Here is a 14,162-nt window from a genome sequence, read left to right as displayed (position 1 = left end):
TGAATTTTCCCTTGAATTACAGAAACTTTATTTGCTTTAACTTTCTTACACTCATTTCCATCTTTGAATTTTTAAGCTGAAAGCCTAAAATGTAGAACAGAATGAAAGTTTCAGTGTCCTTGGAACATGAGTGTGTATCTTTGTGACCAAGGACATTGCTTCAGCTTGGTCAGTGTTGTAACATAAAAAAAGAAATAAGATGTAGTTAGTCTTACTGGCTACAGAGACAGAGTGATTTTATTACAGTGTCTCTATAGGCAGGCACTCTGAAGAGGAACAGATCGAGCAGCATGCGCTAAGCCACAGTCTTGGTGGAAAGTTAGTTCCTCTAGGTTTCATATCCTCCTATCCTACCCTGAAAGTGAACAGATTTATTAAAGTGAAGTTACATGGTTCTACAGAAACCTTCCACATTTCAAAGGACTGTGGACAGGATGGGTGATGTCATTTATGGGGTGGATAGTCTACATATAACATTAAAACAGAAGGCTGAGGAGCTAGGGTTAGTTCCTCTAAGGCATTGAACATTCTCAGTTGCATAAAGAAACTTGATAATCAATAACTTTCGGTGTGCAATTTATAATGTCCAACATTAGCAGAGATTGGAGACTGTTGAAAATGTCACCAATTATCTATATAAAGGCTAAATCCTCCAGGGATGAAATCAGAAAACAAATAAGTTTACAACAGTGCATCGTCTTTATGAATTCTGATCATATTTTCCTATAACAGCAGTGATACATGAGTGGACTTAAAAATTATGTAGCTCAAGGAATAAAAACAGAATATAGAAGAATAATTAAAATATATCCCTTCAGCGGAAGTTTGTAAGATGGATAATAGTAGAATGGTCCAGATAAAGCATAAATACATATGCTTTTGCTATGCTTGCCCTTTCAGTCTGATCTAAAGGAACACAATATGGGATTGAAATTTTGTGTGTGTGTGTGTGTCATATTCTGAACTCACAAATTAGTTACTCCCTAAACTACCCTGTATCTAGTGAGAATTAGATGGGGCAGGTGTCAGTCTTGAACAAAGCCTGAAATGTGTAGAGCTTATTACAAGACAAGGCCTCAATTCTTACAGTGCAAAGATGTAATGAATTTTAATCCATATTTTATACAGAGGGGACAATGTGTCATAGTTGAGAGAACTGTTGAAGGTCACATAAAAAAACTTATATTGAAACCAGGTGCAAAAGTCAAATCTGCTTCCAGCCCATTTTTTAGTCATTTACTCTTTCCCGGTCTTAATCTTAAGAACAGCTTGTCTAGCTAACAAGGCTGAAGAAATTGCTTTATACATTTTAATAGCATCATTTAGAAAAAAATGCTGCTTTAATAAAATGCCTTTCTAGTAGACCTGCCCTGTAGTGTAAGAGAAATGTGTAGATCTGGTAACATGAGAAATGTGTTCAACCTTAAGGCATAAATTCAATATGTTGTTCTATTTGATAGAATAGCAATCAAATCCATACCCTGAGATACTGCAAGAGGTGCATACCCTCCCGAATGTAACAGTCTTCTCTAGGTTTAGGCTTAGATGGCATGCTAAAAATAGCCAGTTCTTTCAGACTTTGATCATTTTTCCAGTAGGCCTCTCACCACAAGAAACAATTTTATTTATTACAACATGGTCTCATGTTTGACGTATCAAATTATCTTATTTTCTAAGGCAAGGGGGGAAAATGAGAGAATCTCTTCCTTTTAGTTTGATATTCCAGTACTAAGATGATTTCATAGCCAACCCCTGCGAATTAGCAGCAACATGGCCTGGCCAAAGTGTTTCCCTTCTAAGGTGTGGTGCTTTGTAGTGTAACATAAGCTAGTGGTGGGGAGGGGTGGAAACACAGGAGAAGTACATTGGACAGCACAGATGCCATTATCATCATAAATGTCAAGAAAAAACTTTCAACATAGTTGGGGTGAGAGAAGGTGAGAGAGTGTGTGAGACAAAACAAGCAGCACTCATTTTATAATGATAGGGGAAGTTAAATGGGTCTTGCGATGTGAGAAAAAGGATTTATCCCTTCTCATAAAAACTGTAACTGAAAATCTCTTATCATGAAAAGAGTTCAGGGTAACTTGAGCTCTTTTGCCTGGGAAGTTAAGGAAGTACTAGAACGTGTATGTGGATATCTACAATAAGAAACAGTGTCAACTAATTGTATGCACATTTCTATACCTGTGTACTTTTTCATACTCATGTTTTACGAGGTTTCACTGAAATTACATAGCTTCCCATGGTTTGCCTTTGAAGAGTCCAAATGGAGACGTAAACCCAAAAAACTTAATTGTTACTAGGGTTTGGGGTACTACTAGTTGTCTCTTTCTCCCTCCAGACCTAAATTATAGAACAAAAAGTGGTAGATAAAGACCATTGGAGGAAGTACAACACTCCAATCTTCCCTGTTAAGCGAAAACTCTTCCTTGGTGTGTCAGAAGAGGGAGTTCATCTGATTGAATGCTAAAATTAAATTCTGGTCTTTTGCACGTAAATAAAAGCATTGCACAGAATATACTCCTCATAGGGGAGTTAGTCAGGATAAGTTTATTTTGTGCCTGCAATTTTGGCGATGCACCAATATCTGGAGAATAAATCTCAGTAAGTAGACTCAACTTGCATGAAAATATCTTTACTCAGATCTCTGCAATGCCATTTGCTATTTGCTGTTGGTATTGTTCTCAACAAGAGATGAAAAAACCTGTTATGAAGAATTGGGAAATTAGTGTTTTTACAGCTAAGTGATACTTCAAAATTTTTTTTAAATTTGCTCTTTTCCAACTCACCGATTTGTTTCACTGGATGTCTGTTCATGACCGGGTTATGATCTTAAGGCAAAGTTGAGAGATAGAGGAGTGGAGAAGATGCAGTGCAGTGAATGCTAAAAGCTTGAAATTTTGGTGGTAGTAGCATGGTGAAAGTGGAATACATTGTGTGGCAGGCATACCGCTCATCTGAAGTGATGCATGCCTGTGAGTTGAAAAGCAGACCAGGTACTTCTAAATTGTGTCATTACCTTCTTGTAGATTTTGTGGTTTTCCTCACCATGTTTTGGGAGACATCTTACCTGTTTTACATCTGTTATTTTTTCCTACTCTCATAGAATGCTATTACAAAATGATTGTCAGATAAACTGTGTTCAATTATGAATGTAGTATACTAAGCATATTTGAATTTCTGTATGGAATTGTTATCTTTCACTTCCTCTTTCTTTTTGTGACATGAACTGTTTTTTATATATAACCATGATATAGCTGCATTCCATCTTTAAGGGATGGAAAATCCTCTACTGTAATTATTTTCTGAATGATTTTACAAATTAGAATTAGATTTTCTTCCAGTTTTGCTGTGTACTCAAGTCCTGGTTTTGTATGTTTTCATTTACATTAAAGGGCAGTACTAAATATGGCCTGTCATATGAAAGCAAATGTACATTTGGACTAGTGTAGTGGGATTGAAAATTACCAGAAGGAACAGCAACACAGACAGTAACACGGAACTTCTAGGGAGATTGAGAGCAGGTTTTGGTACCCATCTTTTCATTGTCTATATTGAATACTGCCATGTATAACATACAGATGCATACAAATGCCTCCAGACCGACCTCTTGTGCATTCCTTCTGCCTACCACCAAAACTCCCAGATTAAAAATCTATGGCTCATTAAACAGGAAGGGAGGAGTATATTGCCTTAGAAATATTACAGTCTGTCAGGATTGCCTTGTCCCAGGGTGGAGACTTATCTGTAAAACCTGCACACAATTACTTTTTAATGATTTTATCCTGGCTCATTAGGAGAGCAGCTACCACTGAGACTTAAGAGTAATCATGCAGCTGTACCAGTGATACAGCTACTGTGCATCTTGGAGAGGCACATCAGCATTTACTGAACTGGCTTTAAAACCTAGAAATTGTAAATGAGATAGAAAACAGATAATACAAAGCTTGCAAAGTATGTCCATGATATTGTATGTTATAACAACAGCACGGATTTCCCTGCTGGAATTTCGTTGCCATTCTCTTTGTATTATTTATTGAATAAATTTGTTGGACACTGTTTAGAAGAACATACTTTTTAAATTTTGGACTTGAAGTGTATTGTAAGCCTGTGCTTGCTTTAAAAAGAATCATAAGGAGTTGTACCTTTGCTGAATGTATCTGGAATTCCCTCTTGCTTCTATTTTAACCTGTTTGGAATATAAATTAAATTATATTTTTCCGGTCACCCATAAGAATTTGGTTTCACACAGTTGGCCTGACTAAAAAGCAGAATTTTGGAATTTCTGGTGAGATATGGCAATTGCATACACATAACTTATAGCTAGTGATTTAAATTAATTCTCCTTCTGGTGCATAAGGACAGGAAGATTTTTCCCGTTACCTGCTCTCTAGCTAGCAGGTAGCTTAAACTTGCTTGATTCTTGCAGGGTCTTGCTCACTACTGGAATAGCTGTTGCATTGTGAAGTACCCTGTATCATCTCTAACTGCAACTGAAGAAAAGTCGTTAGAAATTTATCCTTCTTAGAGAAAGTTAATTCATTATGTGAACTGTGTTTAACAGCAATTTCACAAATAGGAAGAAATTAAATAGAGGATATTACCCTATATCTTCAAAAATCAAAGACCAAATCCTTGGAAAGAAATTAAAAGTTCGAGGTGATGGCTTCTTTTTCATGATGCTGCATTTTGAGCCTTTATTTTTCAGATTTTGTTTGGCACTGGGAGAAGCAAAAACATCTTTAAAAAGACTTAATAAACTCTTTTTGGATTGTCGTGGTTTAACCCCAGTCAGCAACTAAGCACCACACAGCCGCTCACTCACTCCCCCCTCACCCAATGGGATGGGGGAGAAAATCGGGAAAAGAAGTAAAACTCATGGGTTCAGATAAGAATGGTTTAATAGAACAGAAAAGAAGAAACTGATAATGATAACGATGACACTAATAAAATGACAACAGCAATAATAAAAGGATTGGAATGTACAAATGATGCACAGTGCAATTACCAAGCGCCTATCGACACCCAGCTGGTCCGTGAGCTGCGATTCCCCCTGCCCCCCCCCCCCCCCCCCCCCAGTTTATACACTAGACGTGATGTCCCATGGTATGGAATACCCCTTTGGCCAGTTTAGGTCAGCTGTCCTGTTTGTGTTCCCTCCCAACTTCTTGTGCCCCTCCAGCCTTCTTGCTGGCTGGGCATGAGAAGCTGAAAAGTCCTTGACTTTAGACTAAACATTACTTAGCAACAACTGAAAACATCAGTGTGTTATCAACATTCTTCCCATACTGAACTCAAAACATAGCACTGCACCAGCTACTAGGAAGACAATTAACTCTATCCCAGCTGAAACCAGGACAGTATTAAAAAATCACCACCACTAAGTTCTGATAAACACAAGAGGAAAAATGGAGGAATTAGAGGATATGAATTAGTTTAAACAAACTAGCTTGTTACTTTCTTTTTATTTAAAAAGACAACACTGTCATAATTTTTTCCTTGACTCAAACTGTAAATCAAAATGCTATGAGCAAACCAATGCAATTATACTTGTAACTTTTACTAGACACACAATTAATCTGGTTGTTCATGTAGAATATTTTAACTATACACTGAAGGATGGTGAAGTTTGAGACTGCTTTATACACTAGAGAGTAAACAGTTGTAATAAATATTACTCTTTATACATTATTTAATATACAAAACTATCTGCAATTTCACCAAAGATGCTGCAGATTTAAAAGGACCAATAGCTAAACCACACTTTTTATATAAGCAAAAATGATAATCTGTTTCTTGCTGTAATGAGATGACCAGACTAATGGATGGGGGAAAAAAAGTAGTTTTCCCTACAAACAGTTCATGGTTTTTACTAACATAGGAAGTAATAGACCTAATGATGCTCTGAAAGCAGTAGAGCGGTGAAGAGAATTTCTATTTAAAAATTTCAGAGTACAGCTGTGCAGATTTTTCTTCCTCCATTTCATGCTGCCTTCTAACAAGTGCAACAATAAAATTCTTATATTTGTAGAAAACTCATGTCATGCATATAAGTTTTTACTTCCGAAAGATTTTATGTGGTTTTTGTAGTGCATAGAACTTGAGTGACTAGAGTGAAAACTTCTCACCTCATTCATCCATCTTCAAACTACACCCCAAATAACTTTGCATCATTTGGTACTGTCATGATCATTCTTGAGATACATGGTCAACTGATGGGGCAAAGTCAGCAAAGAGCAGTGGCCAAGTGATACTGAACACTCAGGTCTCCCACTGAGATAATGCTTATACTTTTTTTTTTGCAAACTATGCCAGAAGAAGGAGAGCTTTCTGACACATGCAGCTGGCACAATTGATGCCTAGCACTACTGATTCTTGTTGCTCAATCACCTAGTTCAAGTCCTTGTTTTATTTCCTAAGATGAATATAGCTGTTTATAGCTGAATGGTAATGACTGCTCTGCTTGTCAACCAGCGCAGGGCAGGTGCTGCCACTGGATTGGGTTTAGATGAAGTCTGTCTCCTACCTTCACTGCAAGGGACCAGTGACTTCAGTTGCCCCAGGGAGCCAGCCTCAGCATTAATGTTCAGCATTTAATTTGGTTGTTCTCTATCGCTCTCAATATTTAATGCAACATGAATATTTTGTATATTTGGTAGAAGCATGTTTAGATCCTTTCTGAAAACCATTTTACAAAGACAGTTTGTTTTCCTTCTGCAAGTAAAACTTTATCAGCAACAACCTCTTTCCTATGACTTGAATACTTACGGATAAGTTTGATCAACTAAAGAAAGTCAGGCGACACTCTTAGATTCCCTAAATATGACTGACTTACATTTGAGGAGGTGGCCAGTGGTGAACAAATGCATTCACCTTTCTTTTTTGTCTTTTCAACCAACTAACAATCAATCCTTATGTTTGCTTTATTGGTAGTTTATATGTTTATATATGTTTATATATGGCATTTTAAAGACCATATTATACTATATTTTATTATATTGAGTGTTACAGAATGCTTCTTTCTTAGATTGGTATTAGTAATGCATTCAATGGAGATTTACTATTTCTCTTCCAAGTCTTTGTACAACTCGTAATGCTAGAGTATAATACAGATTAAAAGAACACTAGACCTTTTCTGTAATTTGGTCCCCTACTGTTTATGTTTTATATATAGCAATAAGATTTACTCAGGAAGTATTATATTTTGATTTGAAAATCATATTTAAAATAATATTTATTTGAAAATTATATTTAAAATTTCTCTTCAGTTGGAGAACTGCACTTCTGATAGTACCAAATATTCAGAATAGTTGTAGGCAATATATTCTAAACTAAGTGGTAGCTGTTAAAGTTATAGCTATCTTTCCACTTAGAGTGGTTTCATAACTGGCACTGTACAACTCTGCTGACGTGACAGGGCTACTGATAGTCAGAATATCTGACTGCAGATATATTACTGCACTTATGGCTTGAACACCTCTCCAGGGTAGAATATCCGTCGCATGTAAGGATTTCAAGTCTTTTTCCTATCTTATCTGTTAAAAAAGATATGTCGGGGAAGATAATATATTAAGATAAAAAGATAGTATCTGGCAGCTAAGACATTATTGTGGCCTTTATCTTCCAGTCCTTACAGACACAGCTTTTCCTACAGCGCAACTCAATCTGCTTCTGAATTCTTTCTTACTTAAATTCATGCTGTGTTTTTGTTTCATATATCTGTTTGATGGCCTTTCTTGAGCACCACATTATGGCTTTGAGTATCTGTGCAAATCAAAATGTTCCCTTCAAATAATTTGTCCACATATTGACCAGATCAAAAAGTAGGGACCAGACAATAAGTGGCCCACTGAGCTCCCAGGACAGGGATTGAGCTGAAGCAGTAATGGATGTGCAAGAGCCACTGTGGCCATGGAACTAAGTCTGTGAGAGAAGCTTGCCCAGCACCAACTCCGGTTCTTACAGAAGGATGCACAAATGCAGCTTCCACAGGCTAAGCATTCCAGAAACTAGCCTAACAACACATGGGTGTCACCAGAAAGAACACAAGTCATCTCTGTTTTGGGAGAGATTGAGATGTATGTCAAATGCAAAAGGGACTGACATTATGAGCAATTGCAGATTGCTTATCAGAAACCACAAGGATGTACGGACAACACTAAGTATCTCTTTCAAACTGAACTTGAGAAAGTATCTTAAGTGTTACAAAACTCAGATTTATCCTTACAAATTTATCAGCCAAATGCTGTGTTGCTTTATTCACTGTGCCATTCATAACACTGCCATGAAGATCATTTTTTAGATAAGGAAATCTAGTGTACAGAAGAATGAATCTTAGGAAAAGACATGAAGGAAATACTTCCTTCTCAAAAACACCACTAAAAAAAATAATCCACTAGCAGAAAAAAGAGAGGAGAATTGTATAAAATAAAGGACTAACATAAAGAAATAATTGGAGGCACATAGTATTATCAAAAAAGGTGGAGCAGCTCTGAGAGAGGTGATAATAAGAGATTTACTCAGCTCAGCAGTCCTTTAGCTGGCAATGCTAATGTTTATGCTAGCAATGGGACCTGATAAAAGATAATCAAGTAAAGAGCAATGACAACTGGGTTCCAGATAGGCTACATAGGCAAGACATCAGAATATTATTGATTAAAAAAATAGTCATTCGGAATTGGGCCTTGTAATATCCAGCCTGTCTAGAAGTAACAAATGGGAAGATCAATTAAAATATCTGGAGGCTATAAGTAGAGACAATTTTTTTCCCCAAAATAGCACAAAAAAATCAGAATGTGTTAAAAATCACAGTGTTAGAATACCAAAGAAAAATGGGATTAAATTTCTGGTGGAAAAAGTGAGAGGTTATGTATCTCTGCAAGAAGGGGAAATGCGTGCTCCAGAGGAAAAAAAAAAAAAGGAAAATCCACAAGCAAAAGAAAAACAAAGAGAAGGTTAGATACTCCCTTTGGTAAAAATGGTAGTTAACCTTTTTTGATCTGAGAACAAACATTTCCTTTCAAATTTCAGAGGTTTGAAGTAAGTACTTGACATCCTTATTCCAATTTACCTTGGTGCATTTAAGAGTTTAATAACATAATTGAGACAAAGGTGCAGGCTGCACACTTAAAGTGAGGAGCTGAGTCAACTTAGGTTGATGTCAAATGTGAGTTTATCTTCTCTCTTGTTTACTGTGACCACTGACTACTTAAGAAAATCCTCGTATTATGTAGGCATCTTGTGACTTTATTTGTTCTTTGAATGTTGTTCAACAGTGGTGAAAGGATTCAATTTCAGATGTACCTGGTAGAATGGCATCTTGAAGGCTGTATATGCTTTAAAGGAGATAACAACTCTGTGTTTGGAGTCAAATACTGTCTCACATGGAAAAAGACACAGAAAAACCTTGCCCTCTAGTGGCTGGAAAACTAGGAAGCAGGCATAAATCCAATTTTCACTAATTGGTATCAGATTTGCTTGCAGCTTGAATAGTTTAGCTGGTTTGAGTAACTGAAGTTTTCCTTAGTTTCAGATCTGCAAGAAGAAAGACAACCATTAAGTCACTTAATATTTGAATTCATTTTTCATTGGAAGAAAAAAAGTGTTCATACAGTACTTGAAAGTAAATGGAAATGAGTTTTTAGAACAAGCTGAAGCTAGTTGCACTAGCAGCCATTTGAATAACAGGAATAGCTATATCTGGATATCTTGCTGAAATGTGCAGCAGCTTTACTTTTCAATTTTTTTTATTCTGGAAAGGCAGAATGCAGACATAAATTCATAGACAGAATAATCCATTTTGCAATTAGTAAGGAAAATCTGACCCTGTCTGATGTAACTCTATCATCTTCCATTTAAAACTAAATTACTTAATAAATAAAATAATGCAGCATTAATGTAAAGCCATTTAAAGAACACCAGTCCTGCATTTATAGAAATAATTAATCTTCTTTGTATCCAATCTGTGTATATCAGGGCAGGAATTGTGAACATCGATGCTCATTTCTGCTCATTACCCTACTGCAATCCACTGACTTTCAAGATGGTTACTCTGCATTGGTCCAGTTTAAATGGAGAATTAGGGCCTGTCAGACATATCTCAAACAGAAGAATTAGGTATTAAAATAAACATAAGATTGTGAGGAGCATAGCTATTTACAGTCTAAAAAGTATAGAATGAATAATCTTGCCTGTAAGTTGTCTACTTATTCAAATAAATAGTCTATTACTATATTGACCTCATAGTTGTTAAATTGTGTTATATAGGGTATTTATCTCTTGTGAGAACAAGGTATTCACTTTTTTTCACTATGGAATGAGCTGTTACGCCAGAACATTATCTCTGGCTGATACTGAACAGCCTATACGGGTCAGCAGGAATCCAAGTTTGTTTTATCCTTTTTGTTACGGCAGACAGTCTGTTAATTTATTTTTCCAAAGGATGCATAATTGTTATTTCCTTGACCAAATCTTATTTGCCTTACTCAGAAAATTTTGTTATTGGAACTAACCTTAATAAAGTAGCATTTTCCATGTTTAATTGGAAAGCATCCAAGCTTTATATTTGTCGTGGTTTCACAAACACTGAAACAGGAAAAAAAGACTGCAGTTATTTTTTCAACATATCCTTTCCTTTACTTGAAAAAGAAATCAAACAGTCTCATTCTGGAATATAATTTTTTTATTAGCTCATGCAAATTTTACACTAATTTTCATAAGAGAGCTAACCACTGCAGTCAGTTACTGCTATGTAAATAAACCAGTCAATTAAAAGACAATTGGTTTAATCAAAACCTCTGACACATTATAACAAATTAAATGGCAAATATGCAAAGTTTCATGTTCTTGGAATGCCAATGATTTCATTGTCTCAATAAAAAAACACCTTAGACCTGTTAATTTCCTGGCTTTTTGCTCACTCTTGTGTTTCCTTTCTTACCCTATAGTAAAGTTTCTTTAGTGTTGTTTACCAGTCACTGGGGAAGCTCATGTAACCAATAATATCAACCCTCAATAAATTGGATTATTTTCACTGGATTGCATGAAATTCGACAGAACATTGCAATTTACAATTTCATAGTAAATAAATTATTCAAGGCAGAATGTTCAACTGACTTAAATAATTTACAGTCTGAAAATGGTGTAATAGGCAAACTCTAATGGAAAAAATAAAATATGGCAGTATATCTTGAATACTTAATCATGGTGTACTTAAGAAATCAAAGTCCGTTATGAAAATATGCTCATACATGTTATCCCTTCAGCAAATGACTTTGTTTTTTAAAAGATAGTAAAGTCTAATAAACCAAATGACTGCTGTGTATCTTGAGAAAGTATTGCTTTTTAGAAATTTAGGAAGTATATTACCTATTACAGAATGAAATTGCAACTTTCTAAGTTATAATTAATTCCTACTTAAATCATAAAAAGTCTATGCGATAAATATAACACTGAGAATATATGGCTGTGTATTTTCATTACCTTTGAACCTCACAGTAGTTTTTGTGAAACTCTGAAGATATTACATAAAGTAATATAAGATAGTACTAGTAATAAGATAATGCATAAATGTAATTGTCCAACAATAGAATATACACTATGTAAATTTAAAAGAAATGTGTTTAAAACAAATGTGTTAGAATTTTTTTTTCACCTGTATACATGGTAGATGATAGATATTACCATAAAATTAATTGAATGGGATTTTAAGAAGGAATAATTTTGTCCAATAACATATATAGTACATGTGTCTGTGGAAAAGTACATTGCGTTCCATTGTGAGAAGGCATAATTAAAGTTGTATATTCTCATTGCAGGAGATAAGCAACCTGTGAGCAAGGAAATGAAGCTTAACATGGTCCATTTTTAGCATACAAAAATGTGGATTTTTTTTCCCTAAAGACTCTTTAAGGGCTCCTTAGCTACAAGCAGGATTTCAAAGAATTTCATATTGCTAATAATTCTGTTCCCTCCAGTTATATAGCCTTTTACTATTTCCATACACGAGATACTGTGGCTTACATTTGCAAACTTAGGAAATTCTAGAAAATCTCAGCATTTGACATAGTTCTTGCAGATGTTGTCTGCAGCTCAAAAGATGTTCTCCAGTATGCTGTGTATCAGCTGCCATAAACACTTATTTTTCTTCTTACAATTTTGTGTACAACTCCACGGCTTCTGGAAGTTTTAAAGGGATAAAACCTAATGTGGGTAATGGGGACAGGTAAAAAAGGAGACAAAATATTCTCCCAAATACCCCACCCTCTTAGACCCCATCTGTACGAATCAGTCCATAACATAAATATCCAGTAACTGAAATTCCTTGCTGTTCATATTTACATCATCTACAAAAACAGAAATCTTCTGTTTAAAACAAACAAAAAAACCCCAACCAACAAAAACAAAACCAAGAAAAATCTGTACCTTACTAAAAGTGTGCTCATTACAAAATAAAGCAGCAATGTGAATTATTCAAGGGACAAGCAACCCTAATTATGGATGTAGGATGCAGTTCTCCTATCTGCAATGCAAAACACAAACCAATCTGCCCTGCCTTCCACCCCGCCTCACAAACCTGTGACATCAAGAATCTTAAACTCTGAGCTGAAAAAATTGCATTTTAGAAGTCCAGAATTTCTGAACATTTCGTATTGCTAGTTCAGGCATCTCCTGGTTTGTTACTTGTTGTGAATTCCATTCTAAAGAGTCTCATTACTCCCATATGCAGTGTAGAAAACGTATGTGCCTAAATCAAGACTAAACTCCTCCACTACAGGATCCAGTCCCTAAAAGTTTTATGCTCAAATATCAAACTCATAATTCAGTGCTCAAGCTTCTAAATGTATTTATGCTCTGTATCCAGAATAAAAACTGACTACAGGTCCTGGTATTAACATCAAATAATCTCTCTGATCTCACAGAACAAAGAAAATGAGGATCTGCACAAAATACTCTCTGGAGGTCAAAGTTGAAACCCTGTTATGCCCAGGAATTGAGATTACTGTATGTATCCTCAAAAAGCAACAGCTGAGCAGCATGCCAGGCAAGTGGTCCCCTGTGGCTTTGAAAGCAGGGGTTTATGTCTCTGTGTATCCCATGGAGGATTAATGATTGTGCTGTGTCTCTGTTAGTCTCTGACTTGATGGAGAATGTCTTGATAAGTGTTGCTAGTTTCCTCAAGTCAGAGGGCATTTGTGAGTGTGTGAGTTTCCAAAAAGGAAAAGTATAACGGAAGGTGTTTTCTGTAAAAAATTGTAGTATTGAGTAAGTAGGATAGCTTGAACAATGTGTTCATTGCTAAGAGCCCCAAAATGACATTTGTAGTGCACATTAACAAATTTCCCATTGTCTATAAAATTGATGCTTGTGACTTGGGTCGAAAGATTAGAAGACACTGGAAAACACTGAACAGAATATTGGAATAAGTCTTGGCATTACATGAAAGCCTGAAAAGAAACTGAAGATAGTACAAATACAATTCCATATAACCTTTTGATATGCACTGTACTGTAAAAGGAGAGATCCTTTCAAACAAATCTCTCTTCCAGATTTCATGTTTTTTATAAGAAGGATACATCTCCAAGAATGCTTAGAAATATCCAATTTAATTGAAAAAAAATTATTCCCCCAAAGGATGCTTAGTTGCTTTCATACAGTAACAAAGCTTTCATGTTAACAAGTTAGGGTCAGAAAAGTACTCAAAGATCTCAACCAAAACTAGAGCTAATAAATGTATTTGGAAAGAGAAGGACATTTTTCATGGGAAAAATTGGCAAAGTAAATAAAAGTTTACTAACCATGGAATAGCTATACCACAAAAGACTTAGGAAAAGAGAATTTTGTTTCTGACAGTAACTTATGTAAGAGTCCCCTTACATTATTAGATCAAGAAATTTTTAGATTTCCTCAGCTGGAATCTTTCAATATTGCCTTCAGAGGCCTGGCCCATCTATACACTGTCCTTGGCAGGATTAGAGTTAAAATCTAAGGTCATATCCTTATGGAGGCAGTAGTCATCTGGTTTCAGAAATGTCAACAGTAAAATGCTGAATAATACGATGAAGACAGTGCAAAACTAATTTATTTGCATTAGACCTGCTACCTTTATTGGAACTTTTTTTTCTTTAGAAGACTAAATGTCTGGTACTAGTAACGGAATT

The sequence above is a fragment of the Haliaeetus albicilla genome, chromosome 6 (assembly GCF_947461875.1).
Source record: "Haliaeetus albicilla chromosome 6, bHalAlb1.1, whole genome shotgun sequence".
Classification (NCBI taxonomy): Eukaryota; Metazoa; Chordata; class Aves; order Accipitriformes; family Accipitridae; genus Haliaeetus; species Haliaeetus albicilla.
Note: the sequence above shows the minus strand (reverse complement) of the source record.